This window comes from Aquarana catesbeiana, linkage group LG01 (genome assembly GCF_042186555.1).
Source record: "Aquarana catesbeiana isolate 2022-GZ linkage group LG01, ASM4218655v1, whole genome shotgun sequence".
In the NCBI taxonomy this organism is placed as follows: Eukaryota; Metazoa; Chordata; class Amphibia; order Anura; family Ranidae; genus Aquarana; species Aquarana catesbeiana.
This window is the reverse complement of record NC_133324.1, coordinates 797,322,116-797,345,010: the sequence shown is the minus strand read 5'-3', so window position 1 is coordinate 797,345,010 and position 22,895 is coordinate 797,322,116.

The window sequence follows — 22,895 nt, the reverse complement described above, 5'->3', positions numbered from 1 at the left end:
ATAGCGAGTAGCCAATAGCTGCCGTCTCGTACTTGCTTCAGAGCATGCGTCGTTTTTGGTCCGTCGGAAAAGCATACAGACGAACAGTTTTCCCGATAGGAACTGATTCCGTCGGAAAGATTTAAAACTTGTTCTATTTCTAGGTCCGTCAGAATTTTCGAAAAAAAAAAAAGTCCGATGAGGCCCACACACGATTGGAATGTCCGATGAAAAAATTCCGTCGGACTTTTCCTGCCGGAAAGTCCGACCGCGTGTACGCGGCATAATGCCATGTACACACGATCGTTTTTCTTGTTGGAAAAAAGATATGACGGCTTTTCCGACGGGATTCTGCTCAAGCTTGCCTTGCATACACACGGTCACACAAAAGTTCGCTGAAATTACGACCGCCAAGAACGCGGTGACGTACAACACTACGGCGAGCCGCGAAAATGAAGCAAAATGCTTCCGAGCATGCGTCGAATTGTTTCCGAGCATGCGTAGGGATTTTGCGCGTCGGAATTGCCACAGATGATCGCATTTTCGGAGAGGAACTTTTTCCGACCGAAAAATTAAGAACATGCTCTCAATATTTTGCTGGCTGGAATTTGGCCAGCAAAAGACCGATGGAGCATACACACGGTCACATTTTCCGACGAAAAAAAACTCTCATCGGTCTTTTGCGTGACGAAATTCCGATCGTGTGTACGCGGCATAAGACTCTATTACTGCTAAAGGTACACAAGAGCTGCTGCTTTCCTTATGAGAACACTGAGGCTGCTCAGGGGGACTATAAGTAAAGGCAGATCCTTCCACTAAGCAGTCAGTGTACTAAAAGTATTGCTATGAGCCACATGAATGTGTGCCGGTGTCTTGCCGAGAAAGTTCCCCCGGCGGATAAGGACCCCACCCTGTACTGCGCAGGCGCAGCGCTTGCGCAGTACGAACGACTAGGAGCCGCCGAAAATAGCCGAAGCTGAAAAACTTCAATCAGCTGTACACGGCGCCTGCGCCCTGGGTCCAGGTTGAAGCCCCACCATCCAAGTGGACCTAGAGGGAGAATATAAAAGTGCCGAGCGAAGCGAGGCCGTGCCCAAAGCGAGGGGCCCACTTACAGGCGCCGTGTACAGCTGATTTCTATTGTATTCGGCTTTGGCTATTTCCGCCGGCTCCTACTGCGCAGGCGCAGCGCTTGCGCAGTAGAGGGGGGTCCTTATCCGCCGAGGGGAACTTTCTCGGCAGAACACCGGGAAGAATGTACAGTTGTGTGTTCTGAACTCCTAACAAGGTCTGTATAACTTTGAAAGGGATTTGTCAGTAAAGAAAAGGTAAAGCTCTGCGTATACTCACCATAGCTATGAGTTCAAAGAGGTAAATGTCACATGTTTTAAACTCGGCAATGGCTGTAGTGAACAAATCTCCATTCTGGTCTTCCTTGATCTCGCAGAAGTGATCCGGGCTAACGGCCATCTCAAACAATATCACTCCCAAGGAGTAATAGTCCGCTGTTTTGTTGTAGGCGCCCAATTCGATCTGTAGAAACATAAGGAGATAAAAAAGGATGAGAACATTTCTAGACCAGGCAGAGGACACAGATAACTCCATGGTGACATATGTGATGTATGAAGTCTCCCAGGAGTCATAGAATTGAGCTCAAAACGCATCAAACTAAGGCGGAGCTTGTGAATGTTGGAGGTGGGGCTTAACATATATATATATATATATATATATATATATATATATATATATAGTCAAAACTTTTGTTTTCTAAGTTTTGGATAGAGTACGGAAGGGTTGAGACTCTGCCAGTTTATTTTTGCTGTCTGTGTGCCATCGGAGGAATTTCCCTTCACTTCCTGTCCCCGGGATTGAAGGGGAAGTAAAAGGAATTCTCCCAAAGTGAGGGAAACTCTAATCTTAGGATCTTGTCCCCAAACCGGTGTCACCATTGGAAGACTTTCCCTATATTCCTGTTCTGGGGACAGCTGTAACATTTTGCATTCTGCTGCATTTTCTTTCTCGCTAACAATGATCACCAGTACACATAAAGAGTGTGACTTCCCTAATGAGGGCACCAATAAAAACCTGACAGAGGGTCTAATCCTATCCATTTAGGCTGCATTCACACATGGCCGTTTTGAGCTTCACATTGCGTGAAGCTTGTCACCCAAAAAAAAGAGTTCAGGAGCTTCTTTTAGGCAAAATTCTTTATGCATTGCGGCAGTGGCGGTGCGTCCATAAAGGGTCCACGGGCGCCGCCCCTTCTCTATCACCTTAGATAGATTCATGCATTGCATGACTCTATCTATGGTCGCAGCTGCCACCCTCTATTCAGGTGCCCGGCCCCTTCTTCTTTTAGGCAACATTCTTTATGCAATGCGGCAGTGGCAGTGCGTCCATAAGGGGCGCACAGGTGCCGCCCCTCTCTCCTGCCATCCCTCTATCACCATAGATAGAGGCGTCAGGAGCCTGAATTACAGCGGCGGGGTATTTTTTGAAGCACCTGATTAGAGCCATAGGCTCTAATAGGCATCCAAAAAGGTGAACAGCGGGTGCCATGCTGGGCGCTCGCAGTTCACTCAGCTTTGTGTTAGGAAAGTGAATAAATATTCGCTTTCCTAACACTGAAACACCTCTCTGCCAATCAGGTGCTCGTGTCTGTTAACTGTTACCTGATTGGCTTAAACGACAGGCACTATGATTGGAGGCCTATAAGGCCTCCAATCATAGCAGAGGATGAGGAGAGAGGACGGGAGAAGACATAGAGGAGCATGGAGGACATCGCCGGCCCCATCGAGACAAGGTAAGTGCCGGGTGGACGGGGGATGCACACTGGCAGCATTTGTTGGGCACAGTAGCAGCAATTGATGGGCACAGTGGCGGCAATTGATGGGAAAACTGGCAGCAATTGATGGGCATACTGGCAGAAATTGATGGGCACAGTGGCAGAAATTGATGGGAACACTGGCAGCATTTGATGGCACAGTGGCGGCAATTTATGGGTACAGTTGCTGCGTTTGATGGGCACAGTGGCTGCATTTGATGGCACAGTGGCTGCATTTGATGGCACAGTGGCGGCAATTGATGGGCACAGTGCCTGCGTTTGATGGGCACAGTGCCTGCGTTTGATGGGCACAGTGCCTGCATTTGATGGGCACAGTGCCTGCGTTTGATGACACAGTGACGGCAATTGATGGGCACAGTGGCTGCACTTGATGGGCAGTGGCTGCATTTGATGGGCACAGTAGCTGCGTTTGATGGGCACAGTAGCTGCGTTTGATGGCTGCAATTAATCTTTTTTTTTTAGTTTGTTTGCGCCCCCCCAAAAATTTTGAGCACCAGCCGCCACTGCAATGCCATTCACCACGATTGCAGCGCAGTTGATCACGTGACAATCGCGGCAGAACCGCACTGCTTTTTTAGGTGCAATTCAAATGAATGGCATCTGAAATGTGCATTGTGCGATTTGTCATTCACACCTGGGCATTTGGAAGTCAAGATTCAGAACGCTTATGTGTAAATGTGACCTTAATGAAAGGGGAGCCCCTTTATCTCTTCTCTATATCCCGTAGTAAATATTACAATTCAGTCTAATATCAGGATATCCGGAATCTTACCTCTGGGGCCATGTAACCGTCTGTACCCACAGTTGCGCTGAACGTTGCGTCCCCTGTTATTTCCTTTGAGATGCCGAAGTCCGCAATCCTGACGTGACCCTCGCTGTCCAGAAGAATGTTCTCTGGTTTGAGATCTCTGTGAAGAAAAGAAGTGGACTGTTAGCTCTGCATATCCCACATTATATTAAAGAAAGAAAAGATACAAATATACATCTATACAAAGAAGAAAGAAGATTGATGGGTGGACATTGGCTTCTTTTATATCTGCCTACAGGAAGATCTCTGCTCCGGGGTTTCCAGCTCCGCCCACCTGCTATATTCATCAAGAGGAGGTCTCACTCCTTTTGCTGGATTTTGTATAAATCGTACATTAAGCAGAATATGGCATGAGCAGGGAGATTTCTGCAGCAGATGGAAGGAGACAGCGCAACTGGGAACGCTGGTGGAAAATCTTCCTGATTCAATAAAATAGCAGAAGCCAAGGGGGGATTGTTAGTCAGCTAATTCTATACTTACAAATGGGCGACGTCATGAGCATGGATGTATTGCAGTCCACAAACAATCTCAGCAGTGATATGTCTGAAGGAGAAAGAAAAATATGAATTAGTATTTAAAATCATCACAGACCAATAAAAGATAAAGATGAAGAGACTTCCCCCTATAGTACATAGGGGTGTGGTTGGACGGGGCTCAGTGGGAGGGGCCTGGCTGCGTCACTGCCTGTTCTCTGTGGTCAGTCAACCCCGACTCCATCACAACCCTGTCATTGGACCCCCGACTCCATCACAACCCTGTCATTGGACGCCCGACTCCATCACAAACCTGTCATTGGACTTACCTTATCCTGTCGTAGCCAAATGGAGCTGAAGTTTCTATCAGTTCCCGTAGATCGCCGCCACTCATGAATTCCATGACAAGGAACAGATCAATCTGTGTGAAAATAAGAGATAAAGGTTACATTAGAGACAAGTAAGATTTGACTTTGTGGAGGAATTTAGGAAGGCACACACACCGGCACACCATGCAATGTGGAATCTTCCTTCAAGAGAAGAGAAAATAGATAAAAAGACTTACCTTCGTGTGGAATGTTCCATATAGATGGGTGATATATGGATGGTTCCTCAGTTTTTTCAGTATGTCATGCTCTTTAATGTATCTGACGGATCCATATCTTGACGGTTGAACAATCTTCACCGCCAGCTTCTGTTGAAAGGAGGGATGGGAGGCCAACACCACCTTCCCATAGGACCCCTCTCCAAGTTCATCAAGGATGGTAAAATCTTCCATCGAAAATTTGCATGGCTTCTCCTCCATGCTGGATGGGACTGGTGGAAATGTCCCATGGACTGTGCGCTGAATTTCATTGGCCGTTGGGTCATTTTCTGGGGAGAAAAAAAATAAAGCAATTGTTTATATTCCTATTTACACATCATTTATTGATGCTACACAGAATCGGTGGACATATATATTGTAAACCTCAGACATGAAATAGGAACAAAGTACATCCTTCTATACAGTCTAATGTAATTTCTTTCTGCTGCTTAATATCTACAGGATCCACTTCTGACAGCTTTTCCTGATACCAAGATAAATATAATGGCTGGAGAGGAGAGCTCCAGTACACAGCCTGTGCTTGTTCTCCTTGTAGTGTGAGGAGGGGGGTGTCCCTTCCCTCCAATCAGGGCTCAGAGCTCTTCTCCCTGAACCATGTATATTCAGATCCCCGACCCCTGCTTTGTGGTGCTGAGAGATGCCAACATATTTTGTGTACATTCTGAGGTGTACAAGTCTGTAGAGGACAGATGTCTGCAGATAAACAGGTACAGCTTATGTAGGAGAATTAGTTTCATCTCTGTGGATCACCAGTCTCCTGTGTATATGTAGGTTGTACAATCACTTTTACATATGTAAGTGAATGTGATTGATGTTGTGGAAATGATCTGGTGTCACTCATCTTCTCTTTATGGGAATTCTATACACGGACGATGTGGGAGTTCTGGGCCCCCGGGGAGTCCATTTTCAGTGCTCGGCTTTCTGTGCCGGGACTAGTGTAAGTGCTTCTAATTGGCCACCAAGAGATAGACATCCTAATGTGATCTCCGACTGTGCTGAGATCTTGGTGATAAAGACCACCGACCTGCTACATTACATATGCAGGCTGTGCTTCCTCCTCAGTATATTTGTGATTTACTCTTCCTCCCTCTCATTGCAATCCCATCATTCTGCTTATCCTAATCAATAATCCTTCCAATATTCTATATTGGTTTTATCTCATCCGATCTTCCCTTAGAGAACAGCGGGGGCTCTGACGGGTCCATTTCTGTACAGTGAGTGAAGACAGACTTGTCATCCGCCTGCTCAGCAGGGGGTCAATGGAGCGATCCCCCCCACTGAGCTAGTGGAGTCCATTCAGCGGACCCGCCCCGTGTGAAAGGGGTCTGAGGCTCCATTCACATCTATGCATGCTGCTTTTAAGCGTTTCTGCAGTGCTTTTCGCTATGCTTTCTGCCACAATTTTACAGCGATTTGCGTTTTTTTTGGGGGGGGGAGGGATTTGTTGTTGGGCAGATTTAAAAACGCAAAATGCAAATTGTGGCAAAATCGCGGTAAAAACGCACTGCATGCTTCTCCTTTGAAATCTTTTGAAGCAAAAAAAAAAAAAGGAACAAAGCACATTTTTGCGTTTATAAAAGTCCCTGACGCTTTCCAAAAACGCAAAGGCACAAAAATGCATCGATGTGAACATGTTCCATAGGAACCCATGTTAAAAAAAAAAAATGTTCAGCATTCCTGCAAAAAGCATGAAAAAAATGCATTGGTGTGAATGGAGCCTAAGCTTACAGTGGGGGCTGCCTGTCAGATCTGTACATCTCCTTCACACCTGATAGCTGTCACCTCACACCTGTCACCTTCAAATCTGATTGGCTGCCCAAGTGTTATGAGGGGGGGGGTGTCTCACTGTTGCTATGGAGATAAAGGGTCTCGCTGTGTAACTGGTGCTTCCACAGAGGGCCGTACAAGCCCAGAGGACCCCCCGCCACCGACAAACCTGTCCAGGGGATTGGCAGGAAAGCTGCAGGTATCGGGGGGAGGGGAGGAGTCTGCAGAGCCAATACAAACAAGTAGGCCATGTGATAATGATCAGTCCCCCAAGGAGCTTACAATCTAATCTCCCTAACTCACATTCATACACATACTAGGGCCAATCTACCTCCCTGCGTGTTTTTGTAGTGTGGGAGGAAACCCACGCAGGCGCAGGGAGAACATGCAAACTCCAGGCAGGGGGGGCGCTGTGGTTGGGAATTGAAGCGACGACCCCGGTGCTGCCAGGCAGAAGAGCGAACCACTTCATTCCTGTAACTTGGTGGTGGGACTGCAGCTTCTTGTTGTATGTTTCTGTACAATGTAACAGCTCCTACCCTGTTTTCCCGAAAATAAGACCTAGCGTGATTGTCGGTGATGGCTGCAATATAAGCCCCCCCCAAATAAGCCCTAGTTAAAGTCCTTGTAGGTCTTATTTTCAGGGTAGGTCTTATTTTCGGGGAAACAGGGTATGCTGCACTGCATGTGGATGAAGCTGGACTGCTAGGAAGATCTTAGTCTGCAGAGACAAGCAGGTCCTCATCGGGCCGTTTTATATTTAAATGTCATTTTATGAAAAAGAGAGAAATGAGAGTGAAAAGAGAATCGTTTGTATAGAGAGGGAAGATGGTGGGGGGGATATTATGGGATAGAAATCTGCTAATGGAGCTGGTGCCGGTCTGGACACTGGAATGTGGGAGGAGCTTCATATTGATTGTGGGAGGAGCTTATTCATAAAAGCGCGTTGTACCATGTGACCTCGTCATTTCCTTTTTTGGGTGATCGGTGGGAATCCATTGAGGGGAGAATATATCTATTGGATGAAAAAAACATTGATTTGGTGGTTTTTGGTGATAGAATAACGTGTGATTGACCCAGAGGTCCTCAGGGTTCTGGGGGGAGGGGCATTAGCGCCATCACTTGGCGGGGGAGGGGCACTTTTTCTATTGAATTTTAAGGATAAAAGCACGGGGGATGGGATGACGTTTGATAAATACAGTAAGACGGAATTTTGTGGATGAACATTTTCAAGGACTTTTTTGGGGGGGTTTTTTGCACGTTTTTCACAAATCTGGATATTGATTTGATGATGTAATGCGCGGTGTTGTATCCCCTGTTTTATCTTCATATGTATTTCACAAATGTGAATATTTAGGATTTATTGTATGGTGGGGAATGATATGGAAATGTTATTGTTGGAAATATAGATCAGCAGTTAGTAGTGAGGAGGATCAGCGCCAACTTTATTTTGCTTTTTTATTCATATATTTATGCCGTCTATTTTACAGCTCAGGTTTGTAAACAGACCGGTTGCTATGGCAATAGTGTTGTTTACCTTTCTAGCTGATCTCTCATGTAGAGGCCCCTAAATTTCCTTCTAAATCTAAACAGCCTTGTTATCATAGCAACCGGATTGTTTACACACGGCATTCCTCGGTTTACACTGACAGGGAGAGACAATCAGCGGCTCTCACTGTCAGAGGGGGGGGGTCTGTGCTGATAATCAGCACATTGATTATCAGCGTAGCCCCCATGAGAGGTGCCCATCATATGTGCCAATCAGTGCCATACAGCTGCCAGCGGTGCCCCCTCAAAGTCTCTCAGTGCCCACTACTGTGTCCATCAGAGCCCATCACAGTGCCTATCACAGTGCCAATCAGTGCCCAGCAGTAACACCTGTCAGTACATCATCATCAGTGCTGCCCATCGATGCCATCTATTAGTGTCCATCAGTGCCATCTGTCACAGCCCCTCAGCGCCGCCTGTTAGTGCCCATCAGTGCCACCTTTTAGTGCCCATCAGTGCTGCATATCAGTGCCGCCTATTAGTCCCCAGCAGTGCTGCATATCAGTGCCCATCAGTGCTGCATATCAGTGCCTCCTCATCAGTGCCACCTTATTAGTGCCGCCTCATCAGCACCCGTCAGTGAAGGAGAAAACAAAACTTAATGACAAACTAAGAAAAACATTTTTTTTCCAAAAATTTGGGTCTTTTTTAGTTTGCTTAGCAAAAAATAACCCCCCCCCCCCCAGGGGTGATGAAATACCACCAAAAGAAAGCTCTATTTGTGGGAAGAAAATGATAAATATGTAGTTTGTGTACAGTGTTGTATGACCGCATAATTGTCATTCAAAATGCGACAGCGCTGAAAGCTGAAAATTGTCCTGGGCAGGAAGGGGGGGAAGTGCCCGGTATTGAAGTGGTGATTCTTCAACTGCCATAATGCTGCACATGTGATCCGTTATGACACCAGCCATTGGATGGTTTGACAGTTTGGTTGAGAGCACAACCAATGTGACAGTTAGCATTCCCGACATGCCAGAAATAGAAATGTTTTTTGAAACTGTTAAATTGATGGGATTCCTTCTTCTTTAATACAAGTAGAAACCGTTTTATTTATAAATAACGCACAGGCACGAGGATGCAGATTTTTATCTGACAGAGGAGATGATATAAAGATCAGATTGTGGCTTATCAATCACTTTAATATCTCCTTCTGTGCTATAATTCTATGAAAACAAATAATCAATAATTTGATCGATGAGTGTAGGTGACTTATCCAGAGTACTTTTTCTATCTATCACTATCCATAACACTTACCAATCTCGCTGTCTGTATTCCGATGATGTCTATTGGCTTTACAGCTGGAACCGAAACATCCAACAACGGCTCTGAAACAGCCGCGCACAAACTTCTTCATTCTAGGGGGCTTTTTGATTGGGGTATCTGCAGGCTGGTCACTGATACCTCCTACCATAGCTGCCCTAGCTATGCTCCGTTTCTCTTTGGTGTTTTTCAGAGAAAGAAGCCAATTACATTTAAATCGGTTCATTATTAGGAATAAAGAAACTCGCTTTAAATGTATGACAATAGAAATCGCAATGAAATTGAATTGAATCAAATCAAATCCAATAAAATCGCAAGAAATATCTCAGGAGAGATAAGAAGCAAGTCTTCACTGGTCAGTGATCGCCTAGCTTCTGAGAGATTACTAACTTGTGTCTGTCTATTAAAAGACTCAGCCGATGACATCATAGGCAGAATATCCAGGGACCAATGAAATCGCAGTGCAGTCAGGTGACCTTTTAACTGACGTTTTTTCTTAAAGGAGCCACGTCCTTTTTTGTGAGCTTTGTGAATTCAGCCTGTAGGATCCATATACGGATCTAATAGGAATATATGGCTCCTGGAAGAACATGTTATTAGTGGGAATGCTTCAGCAGTCCCACTATTGTTATTAGTTTTTATTTATTTATTAATTTTAATTGTATTACTCCGTACGTTTTTTGGCTCTGCGTAACTTCTGCATACTTTCAGCTATTAAAACCATTCAACTATTAAAATGTTCAGCTCTTTCAGCTGATGATGGGACCTTTTCAACTTTTTTTCTACTGTTTATACTTTTTAAAATATTAAGCTTTTTAACACTTTTTTTTAACATTGAAGTCAATGAGAGCATGCTTCAAATCCTTAAAATCTTCTTCCACTCCCAAAAGGTTCAGCTCCTTCATACTTTCACCTACAGACGCCAAACAAACTTTAAAATGTTCACAAAATATTCAGCTATCTTGCTGTATCTTTTCAGTTTGATATCATTTACAGTTTTTGTGAAAAAGCTGTTAGTTTAGAGGTCATTTCAGGAAACGGCTTTTGTTGCCTTGGCCTTTTGTTGCTTTAACGGCTTTTGTTGCCATGGTTATACACAGTGATGGGCTGTGGTTGAGGCGGCTGGAGCATCTCAGCTCTGATTACAGAGACACACCATGTACTGATTTATAATAGAGGAATATGATGGGGCAATTCTGATGGGGCAGTTTTGATGGTGGCAATATGATGGGGCAGTTTTGATGGTGGCAATATGATAGGGCCGTTTTGATGGGGCAGTTTTGATGGTGGCAATATGATGGGGCAGTTTTGATGGTGGCAATATGATGGGGCAGTTTTGATGGGGCAGTTTTGATGAGGACAATTTTGATGGAGCAGTTTTGATGGTGGCAATATGATGGAGCAGTTTTGATGGGGCAATTCTGATGGGGCAGTTTTGATGGTGGCAATATGATGGGGCAGTTTTGATGGGGCAATTCTGATGGGGCAGTTTTGATGGTGGCAATATGATGGAGCAGTTTTGATGGGGACAATTTTGATGGGGCAGTTTTGATGGCAATATGATGGGGGCAGTTTTGATGGGGGCCGTTTTAGCAATTCAGCTATTCAGCATTCCCACACATTTTCCCCAGGAAATGCATTTTCTAGTTGTGAATGAGATTTAACCCTTTCACTACCAAACTATATTTGTTCATTTATTTCAACCCTTTAACTGCCAAACCAAGTAAACCCCCCTCCCCCTACACACATATTAACCCTTTCACCGCCAAATCATTTTTCCCCATTTCTCCCCCACATGTTGAATCATACTGCCACATCATATTTTACCCAATTTTTAACCCTTTAACTGCCAAGTCAAATGTTTTTCCTTTAATTTATGAACCATTTCACTGCCAAACCATATTTTTTTCATTTTTTAACCTATGAAAAACAAAGATATTTTTAACTTTTTGTTTTTTGAAACTCTTTTATCGCCAAACCAAATTATTTTCTTTTTTTCTTAACCCTTTCACTACCAAACCAATAGGTTTTTTTTCCCCCACTTCTCCCCCATATGTTAAAGCGGAGTTCCACCCACTTTTTGAAGTCCCCGAGCCGCTGTGTGCGCTGAAAACGATTTGGCATATCTTTTTTTTTTGTTATAATTAAGTGTTCTTGCATAGCAAGACCACTTACTGTTATTTCACATATATATATATATATATATATATATATATATATATATTATTATTATTATAGCCAAATTTAGCTCCCTAACTCCTCCCACAGCTTTACAACTACATAGACAAGTAATATATCGAAACGTGCGGATTGTTGTGCCTGGCGGGTGATGTGCTGCTTTAAGGATGCTGTATGGTGCACCAGAAAGCGCCTAATCCACCAGCGAGGATGTCCATCGAGGACTGTCGCAGACTGGTCCACAGTCTGCTCAGTGACTATCACCTGTTGGACTTTAAGGAGGAAGAGGAGGTCTGAAGATTCCCCCCCCCCCCCCCTTTTTCCCCACCTGTGTATCCTTTGGCAGTTCAATAAAGCTTCAGGCCTGTGAACTCTTTTCTCCCTCCTCTACCCCCATAGTTGCCAACATTGGGGAAAAAAAAATCGGGACACTTTTTTTGGCTGTAGGCGGAGTCAGCCTATAATTAGGGGGCGGGGCATGCGTTAGTAGGCGTGGCATAGAAAAAAGGAAAAATGCGGCACGCGTAGCGCGCCGTGCAAAAAAATGGCCGTGGTTTACGTGAAATAGTGGGCGTAGGTTACATGGGCGTGGCTAAATGGGGTGTGGTTAGAGTCTGAGATGAATGAGGGATGCAGAGGGAAAGGGGGGTAGAGGGATGGAGGGACAGCAGACCCAGATCCTACACCATAATAGCAATGTGTATTCCAGAGTTTAACGATCAGCAGATAAAGATACTCCAAACACCTGGTGTTAGCGCTTCAATCATCCCGGCACCATGGTTGTTATAATGTCAGGATGATTAAAGCTCATTATTACTATTATTACATTGTAATATAAATAATGAAATCATTCAACTCACCATAATGCAGAATCAGTGGGACCCCTGAGCGTGTCACCTGCCACGTCGCCTGCCACCAGATGCCATCAGGTTCCCCCAGCAGAGTCTGTCCTTACATAAGGTGCCCCCAGCAGAGGGGGGAGAAGGGGGTGCAGGTATGTTGGTGACACAGGGGGGGAGAGGGGGATGCAGGTATGGTGGTGACACAGGGGGGGAGAGGGGGGTGCAGGTATGGTGGTGACACAGGGGGGGAGAGGGGGTGCAGGTATGGTGGTGACACAGGGGGGAGAGGGGGGTGCAGGTATGGTGGTGACACAGGGGGGGAGAGGGGGGTGCAGGTATGGTGGTGACACAGGGGGGGAGAGGGGGGTGCAGGTATGTTGGTGACACAGGGGGAGGGGGGAATCCGGTATGGTGGTGACATGGGGGGGAGAGGGGGTGCAGGTATGTTGGTGACACAGGGGGGAGGGGGGAATCAGGTATGGTGGTGACACAGGGGGGAGAGGGGGGTGCAGGTATGTTGGTAACACAGGGGGGAGGGGGGAATCAGGTATGGTGGTGACACAGGGGGGAGAGGGGGTGCAGGTATGTTGGTGACACAGGGGGGAATCAGGTATGGTGGTGACACAGGGGGGGAGAGGGGGGTGCAGGTATGTTGGTGACACAGGGGGAGGGGGGAATCAGGTATGGTGGTGACACAGGGCGGAGAGGGGGGTGCAGGTATGTTGGTGACACAGGGGGGAGGGGGGAATCAGGTATGGTGGTAACATGGGGGGAGGGGGGTGCAGGTATGGTGGTGACATGGTGTGCAAGAGGGGAGCCAGGACCATCAATGTCCCCAGCCAGCGGAGCCCCAGTCCATCCATGCTGGACCTCAGCCTTTGAGAAGTGTACTGCAGGGAAAGCTCCAAGCCTCCCATACACTGAGTACACCCCCCCACTACACTGACAGGCCACTACTCACAGGTCAGACAACTCCTGAACAGCCAGATGAAAGCCTCCCTTCTTCCCTCCCGTCACTCCCACTATTGCCTGAGCTCCGTTGGACACACGGGGGCGGAGGGTGATGGCAGTGGAGGCTGATCACGTCTTCCTTGTGTGCAGTGTAGAGCGGGGAGGGGTTGCCAATCCCTCCAGCCAATAGGCTTCAGTGTACAATAGAATTTTCTATTTGTACACTGAAGAGAGAAGCGGATTGGCTGCCCCTCTCCCCTGCACTGAACACAAGGGAAACTTTGTGAGTGACTCGTGGAGGCAACGGCGGCCATTTTTGTGGAGCCGTTGCCGTTTTTTACAAAAACTTTTTTTTTTACAAAAACGATTTTCTTGGGACAAACCCCAAAAATTCGGGAAAACACCCGGGACAAAATTAAATCGGGACAAGGGTCCCAAAATCGGGATTGTCCCGGGAAAATCGGGACTGTTGGCAACTATGCTCTGTGCAAAACCACTTCATAGAGCAGGCAATTATAAAATGTTTCTTATTTAAAAAAAAAAAAAAAAAAAACAAGATTTTAAAATCATGTTAATGCTTCAATACTGGGTAATATACCCACTTCAGCTTCACTTCTTCAGTAGTTCAGTTTTCCATAAAGACATTGCTGTAATGCACCTGATCAAACCACTCCTTTTTATTTGCAATTTGGTACCAACTTGTGAGACTGAAACACCCTCCTTGCTGCCTCTCGCATCCGGAAAACAAGATTATTATTATTATACAGGATTTATATAGCGCCAACAGTTTGTGCAGCACTTTACAACATGAGGGTTACAGTACAGTTACAATTTAATTCAATACAGGAGGAATCAGCAAGCTTAGAGTGCTGAGCTGTTTCTCACTGCTAACAAAAATATTCAAAGCTGCCTTGGAAGCCTGCATCCTATTGGTGATTTGAAAAGAAAGGACCATCCTACTTGCACTGTAAGATGGTCTGTGTGTTGTGGCAGTGGTAGGTTATAGAGAATTTAGAATAAAGCCCAACTCCAGGCAAAAAAAGCTTTCCTTTGCAGCAGGGCTATGCCCACACTGCAAGAGTTTATTGCTCATTTTTGTCAAGGGGATTGGAGAATGGAGATATACACTTACCTGATCCTCTGATCTTTCCCGCACAAGATTGATCCATGTGGCTCCTGTACCCTCCTCCCCCGTAGTCTAGCACAGTGGACTATTCCTGACATCATCAAGCCCATAGCCCAGCTCTGGACATCAGGAATAGTCCACCACTGGATCGTGGGGGAGCACTATTCGCAGGTGGAATGGAAGATCAGGTGCGTATAAGCTTTCTAATCTCCCCTGGATAAAACGAGCAGTTAACCCTTGCAATGCAGGCACAGCTCCACTGGGAAACTTTTCTACCCGGAGTTGGGCTTTAAAGAAAAATGAATGAACTTTTTAATATTAGCACAGCTGCAGTATGCTGGGATTCATTATTATAGGAAAAATAAAAAAATGTACAGAAACGTTGCTTTTGTCCTCTTCTAGTGCTGTAGACTTCTTCCTTCTTTCAAGAACCTCCGGTAGTAAGCTGGGTGCTGAGGAGTCATCCATGCATGTGCACCTCCAATGGGTCCTACAACAAGCTGTGTGTCCATAGACACACACAGTACCACTAAGCTACTTCCCTGCTCTCTCCTCACAGGAGGTTTACAGAGGGAATCAGAACCAGGTGTTTATGGATGGGTGGGGGTGGGGTTACGTTTCTTACTTTAATTCAGAGAGAGAGTTTTCAAATGGAACTGCATCAAGCAAAAAAATGCACCAAAACACAAAGGTTTGAAAGGATCCTCATGGATGAAGCCATACACACATAGACCTCATTCACACGGACATACTTAAAGAGGAGTTCCAGTCAAAAAAAAAAAAAATTAAAAGTCAGCATCTATAAATACTGCAGCTGCTGACTTTTAATTGGACACTTACCTGTCCCAGGGTCCAGCGATGAGGGGAATCGAAGCCCCACTCGTCTCCCCCTCCGTTCAGCGGCGCCGGCATTGCAACTGTGGGCGCCGGGCTGTGGCTTCACAGCCTGGCACCCACTGCGCATGCACGAGCAGCGCCGCGCGCCATGATTGGCCGGTCTGTCACCTGGGACCTGTAATGGGTCCCAGATGATTGACAGGAGGGAGGGAGCAGAGCTGAGCCCTTCCTGTGCTGAGGGGGAAGTGATGTCACCAGCCCAGGCAAAGGAACAGGCAGACTACGAGGGACCCCCTAGCAACAGGCATTTAGAGGTAAGTAAAAAAAAAATATATCCAAATGTTTTTTTGTATTTTTTTTTAGGATTTTTCATGTAATTTTGTTTTTTGGGTGGAACCCCACTTTAAGTGTATGCCCATGTGAGGCCCATGTTTGCCCACAAGGGGATGCACAGATATTCCATGCATCCATGCATTCCCCTGCAATCAGTTCCATTCATGTCAATTGGGACACAGTGGCTACAAGGACACAGTCACTGCTTCAATTTGACAGCTGTGTGGGTGCGGGTATCCAAACACAGACAGTGTGCGTTCAAGGACCCCCAACCTCAGGCACCCACACTCACACAACTTGGGAGTAGTGACTGTGTCCGTGCAGCCGCTGCGCCCCAATTGACATGAATGGGATTACCTGCACAAGGATGCATGGAACACCCATGTAAATCGCACTGGAAGCACTCACTGTTTGGGTGACAGTTTCCCACTGGGCTCCTTTGATTTTTTTCATCAAACTTTGTTCAGCCAGGTGGTGCTGACAAGCAGCAGGAATCAGGTGAAATTCAAGTCTTGAACGTAAAGCGTACCATACACCATACAATTTTCTTTTTCAATTTTCTTTAGATTTACCTTCAACTACTGTATGTAGTGTTTAGATTTGACCTCATATTATATGGTTTTGTTCAAATCTAAAGGAAAACTGTCAAAGAAAATTGTATAATGTATGGCCAGCCTTAAGCCTCGTACACACGGTACGATTGTTGGCCAACCCAGCATCTGATTTTTGTCTAAAGGGCGTGTGCCAGGCTCTTGTCTTGCATACTAATGGTACACAATTGTCGTGCCACAAACACGAACGTAGTGACGTACTACAAGGAATTTCAGCTCTTGAGCGCCACCCTTTGGGCCCCTTCTGCTAATATTGTGTTTGGTGAGCATTGATTCCGAGCATGCGTGTTTGTACTTTCGACTTTTGTGTGACGGATTTGTGTACTGACCATGTGAAAATCTGAGGTCAAATCGTTGTCCACCGAAAATTTACTAGCCTGTCATCCAACATTTGTTGATGGAAAATTGGAAAACAATTGTCAAAAGGAGTGTACTATTGGTAAGAATTTAGAACAACAGTCTGTCAACAATCGAATCGTGTGTACGAGACTTTAGGGTCAAGAAAAAATCTATTAAAATACAACCAGCGCTGTACAGATTTTTGCCATTATAGACAAAAATAACAAATAACAATAATAAAATAACAATAACAATACAAACATTAGTGTCACTTACAGCTGCAAATGATAACACCATCAGGTGAACACAGGCAAATTTACATGTAAACTTTAAAAAAAATTGTTTATAGGAGGGGTCCTTTAACCAAAACTCATTTTTTTCCGCTTTTTATGTATCATCAAACTATATAACAATATCATCACAAGAATGCTTGTGCAATGCTGCCCTCTTGTGATCATTGAAGAATATTCACTTGTGACTAGCTAAATTCACCACATAGATAGAAACTGTGCTTTAACCACTTGCTCACTGGGCACTTAAAGCAGTGTTCCACCCAAACATGCAACATTTGGCACCTTTCAGCGGGGAGGGAGATACAGGGACCTGTTTTTGACAGGTCCCCTTCCCCACTCCTGGGAGACTGGGCCGCGGCGAAGTACGTCAGCAGCTCGGCCCCCCTCCTCCTCCTCCTCCCTCCTCTTCTGCCGGGCCAGCGAGAGAGCCAAAATGCTACACTACCGGGTTCCCTTACCAGCAATGGCGGTGGAAGCACCCGACCAGCCAATGTAAGCATCAGCTGCAGTGCTGACATCTCTGGACTCCAGGACAGGTAAGTGTCCTAATGTTAAAAGTCAGCAGTCCGCTTTAAACCCCCCTTTCTAACCAGGCCAGGCTTCAACTTTCGGCGCTCTAATATTTTGAATGACAATTACTCAGTCATGCTACACTGTACCCATATGATTTTTGTCCTTTTTTTCACACAAATAGAGCTTTCTTTTGGTGGTATTTAATCACCTCTGGGTTTTTTATTTTTTGCGCTATAAATAAAAAAAGACCGAAAATTTTGTAACAAATTGCATTTTTCTTTATTTCTGTTAAAAAAAATTTTGAAATTAGTCATTTTGCTTCATAAATTTTGGCCAAAATTTATCCTGCTACATATCTTTGGTAAAAAATAACCCAAATTAGTGTATAGTATTTGGTCTTAATAAATGTTATAGAGTCTACAAGCTATGGTGCCAATCACTGAAAATTGATCACGCTTGATCTCATTTCTTGAGAACTAACAAGCCAGGACAGTATAAATACCCCCCCCCCCCCCCCCAATGATCCCTTTTTGGAAAGTAGACATTCCAAGGTATTATTTTTTAACCAAATTGTCATATAAACAGGTTATTTCTCTCACATGGCATATGCATACCACAAATTACACACCAAAATACATTCTGCTACTCCTTCTGAGTATGACGATATCACATGTGTGAGACTTTTACACAGCCTGGCCACATACAGAGGCCCAACATGAAGGGAGCACCATCAGGTGTTCTAGGGACATAAGCCACAAAATGACCCAATTTTAGAAAGTAAACACCCCAACGTATATTCTATGAGGCATAATGAGTCTTTTGAACATGTCATTTTTTTCCGCAGGTTTTTGGAAAATTAGGAAATAAAATGAAAACGCATTTTCTGCGCATTTTTTAAACATTTTTACTACACTGATGGTGCTGATGAGGATCCACTGATGGGCACTGTATTGGCACTAATGGACACTTTAGTGGCACTATAGAGCACTCCTGTTTGGCCAGATGTGCACTGCTGGGGCACAGATATGGCACTCCTGGGCACTGATGTGGCACTCCTGGGCACTGATGTGGCACTGCTGGGCACTGATGTGGCACTGCTAGGGCACTCCTTGGCACTGATGGGGCAGTCCTTGGCACTGATGTGGCACTGCTGGGGCACTCCTTGGTACTGCTGGACTCTGATGGGGCACTCCTTGGCACTGCTGGGCACTCCTTGGCACTGCTGGGCTCTGATGGGGCACTCCTTGGCACTGCTGGGGCACTCCTTGGCACTGCTGGGGCACTCCTTGGTACTGCTAAACTCTGATGGGGCACTCCTTGGCACTTCTGGGCACTCCTTGGCACTGCTGGGCTCTGACGGGGCACTCCTTGGCACAAATAGGGCACTCCTTGGCACAAATAGGGCACTCCTGAGCACTGATGGGGCAACCCTGGCTACTGCTCCGCACTCAAGCAGCCTCACACTGCAGCTTCAGCCTCCTCTCCTCACCCGATCTGTGTGAGGAGAGAGAGAACCAGACATGACGCCGGTTTTTCGACAGAGATTGCTCCATCTAATTGGATGGAGTGATCACGTGGTAAAGGGCCGCTGGGATTGGCCCTTTACCCCGATCTGTGGCGCGCCAGGTTCCGAGGACCCGGTGGTCACGGACATTCCCGGGTGTGTGCCCCAGGGGGCGTGCGGGAGCACGATTCTGGGAGGACGTCATTGTACTGGCCCCTTCAGTGCTGCTTATTAGGGCCCTTCAGTGCAGCCTCATCAGTGAAAGCTGAAAATTGGCCTGGGCAGGAAGGGGACAAAAGTGCCCAGCAGGCAGGTGGTTAATAAATATGCCTTCTCCTTGTCCCCAGTCACCAACTCAAAATTATCTTGTAAAGGGCCTACACGTTCAGACCTGATCTTTATACTATTAATATATTTGAAGAATTTTTGGGTTTGTCCTACTCTCTTTTGCAATCTGTCGTTCATTTAAAATATTTTCAGCCTTGATTTCCTTTTTACATATTCTGATATATTCTTTGTAACTTTAAAATGATGATAGTGGTCCTTTATGTTTATATTTTCAAATGCCTTTTTCTTATTATTTATAGCTTCTCTAACATTGGTCACAAGTCACATTGATTTTATTTTTAGCCTTTTAAACGTATTGGCAATGGGAATATTATTTGCATCCTACGGGCAGGCAGTTTCACAAAGACTGGAAGAATCAATGAACTACCTAGAGCGCTCAGCAGTGCCCTGGTAGTTCATTGAGAACTACAAGCTGACAGCCGCAAAGGATGTCGGTACTTGTAGTTCATCCATTCACAGAACTCTATGAATGAATGATGTGGCCATATGGATGGAGCCCCGCACAGCTGCGCTGTTTTCAAATAGTGACAGCTAGTGCAGGGAGAAGATCCCCCGCCTGCTTTCACATAGAGGGCTCAGATCGGGGAGCGGCTGCAGGAGTAGGAACATGTTCCCAAAGGTGAACTTATCTTTCAACCACTTGACCCCAGAAGGTTTTACCCCCTTAATGACCATTCCATTTTTTGCTATTCGGCAGTGTGACTGGCAAATTTGCAGTCATGCAACACATACTGTATAAATGAAAGAAGACTGAAAATTTAGGAAAAATGAACCAATATTTTCTACTTTCTGTTCTAAAACATATCCAATAAAATCAAATTTCTTCATAAATGTAGGCCAAAATATATTCTGCTACATGTCTTTGGGGAAAATATACCAATACTGTAAGTGTATATTAATTGGTTTGTGTGAAAGATATAGCGTCTACAAGCTATGGTATATATACTGGAATTTTTGCAGCTTTCACTTTCTGACTGCCTATCACATTTCTTGAGGCGCTAAAATGGCAGGACAGTACACATACCCCCCCCCAAATGACCCCTTTTTGGAAAGAGGACACCCCAACAAATTTGTTGAGAGCCATGTTGAGCACATGGTTTTATTTACACCCCAAAACAGAATCTGCTAGCTACTTCGCCGAAGTATTAGGGATACCACATGACAGACTTTTTGGGGGCCTAGCCATGTACGGGACTCAAAATCCAATGACCACCTTCAGGCTTTCAAGAGGTGTAACTTGTGTATTTCATTGTTATGGGTAGCCAGAAAATGTATGGTGAGTATTTTGCAGATCTCATTTTTTTGTCACAATGTTTTGAAAAATCAAAAAAGAAAATAAATACATTTTCGTTTTCTTTCTTTATTTCCAAAAACTTGTGGCAACAAATGAGATTTGCAAAACACTTGCCATGCTTCTTAACAAATACCTTGGAGTGTCTACTTTCCAAAAAGGGGTCATTTGCGGGGTGTTTGTACTATCCTGGCATTTTAGTGCCCCAAAAAATGTAATACGTAGTCAGGAAATGAAATGCGCAAGTTGCACCCTTTAAAAAGCCTGAAGGTATTCACTAGATTTTAGGGCCCCATATGCAGCTAGGCTCCCAAAAAAGTCTCACACATGTGGTATCTCCATACTCAGGAGAAGTATGTGTTTTGAGGTGCAAGTCTACATATACCCATGACATGTGTGAGAAATGGTAATCTCTGGGAATCGTTCTGCGCTATGGTCAGGAATCAATATACAGTATATGTGTAGCTGCTGCCTCCACTGAGAAAACTACTGGGGGTAGAGTCAGAAACAGGGTGCAACAGAGTGGGTATGGCGCTGCTTTATAACAAGGTGTGCCTCATTAAAAAAATGTGTAAATAAGCAAGAATATAAAATTAAAAGACAAACAAAAACTGCAAAATTACATTTATGTGCTATAAGGTAGTACTATATATGGGTGCAATGCCAGCTGGTAATTCATTAACCATTTCAGCCCTAGAAGTATTTACCCCCTTAATGACCAGGCCATTTTTTGCAATACGGAACTGCGTTATTTTAACTGACAATTGCACGGTCGTGCAACGCTGTACCCAAACAAAATTGATGTCCTTTTTTTCCCACAAATAGAGCTTTTTTTTGGTGGTATTTAATCACCTGTGCGGTTTTTATTTTTTGCACAATAAACAAAAAAAGAGCAACAATTTTGAAAAAAAAAATATATTTTTTACTTTCTGCTATAAAACACATCCAATAAAAAGATGTAGAAAATCTAATTTCTTCATTAACATTAAGCGACACTTTTTGGGGACCAGTGACACTAATACAGTGATCAGTGCTAACAAAATGCACTGACACTGGTATAAATGACACTGGCAGGGAAGGGGTTAACATCAGAAAAATCAATGGGTTAAATGTGTTTCCTGTGTGTGCTTTCTAACTGTGTGGGGGATGCTGATAACAGACTAAGAGAGAGATCGGTGTTCCTGATTAGCAGGAATCACAGATCTCTCTCTTCCTCTGTGACAGAATGATGGTCTGCCTTGTTTACATAGATTTTTACATTTACAAATTTACAAAAAATTGGATCCTGTTACTTTTAAGCATGTTAAATAGCACAGTGCTTGTGCTGTTTAATTTGGCCCCCTGTATAACCTAAAATACCAGGCTGATCCTGCCTGGTTCTGCCCTCCCCCCTGTAAACTGACCACAGATTATCATGGCTGCTGAGCCCTGACACCGTGGTCAGTTTATATGCCTCCGTCATCCGCAGCCTGCTCTCTTATGTCCTCCTACCCTATCTGCCTGTCAGCTTTGTGTCAGGGCTCAGCCCTCCCCTCCTGCTGCTGAAATAACAGTGTAAAATACATGCAATCCCCTCTATTGGAAAACGATCTATGCTCCAGTGTCTGTGCTTTGTAAAAAATGTGCCCATTACTACCTTATTTCACAGCACCAATTGGCGCTCATGTGACTCCTCGCTGCTTTACTCCACGGGTGACATCTCGGTTTGTTCTTCCTCTCCTCCAGACTGATGTCAACCGGTGATTCTCAGCCCCTCCCGCTGTAGCTGCCAGATTGGGAGAGGAGGAGAGCAGGGAGGAGTCATGTGAGCGCCAAGTGGCGCTGTGAAATAAGGTAATAATGGGCATATTTTTTTACAAAGCACAGACACTGGGGCATAGACTGTTTTCTAACAGAGCAGATTGCATGTACTTTACACTGTGAGTGCAAAACCAAGGACCAGAGACAAAGAGATGGTTCTCTAAAGACAGCAGTAACGGGGGGGTCAACCACAGTATATTAAAGATACAATTATAGAAAAACCTTTATTTAAATAATTGGCTGATGGAAACAGTAACCGCTCCACTCACATGAACTGACTGGATGAGCTCCTGGTACACTCACTGACGGGTTCCATGATCTGACGTATCAACGTCTGGCTGCTCAGTGGCTGCTTTGAGAGAGAGCTGAAGTAATCAAACACGAGGATATACTCTGGATGTGTCTATCGCTGACTGCAGCGTTGAAGAAAGCATATATCATCTCCATCGTTACAACAACCAGGGAGTGGTGAGAGCCCACGGGCATTATCCTCTTATCCTGTTTTTTTTAACGATTTGCTAGACAAGTTCTCAGCGATATGCTATACCATATCCATGCTGGACTGCTAACACTATTAAGGCACTTAATGATACTGACTGCTATTGTCTACACACGCTCAGATTATATTATCGCCATACTTTGAGG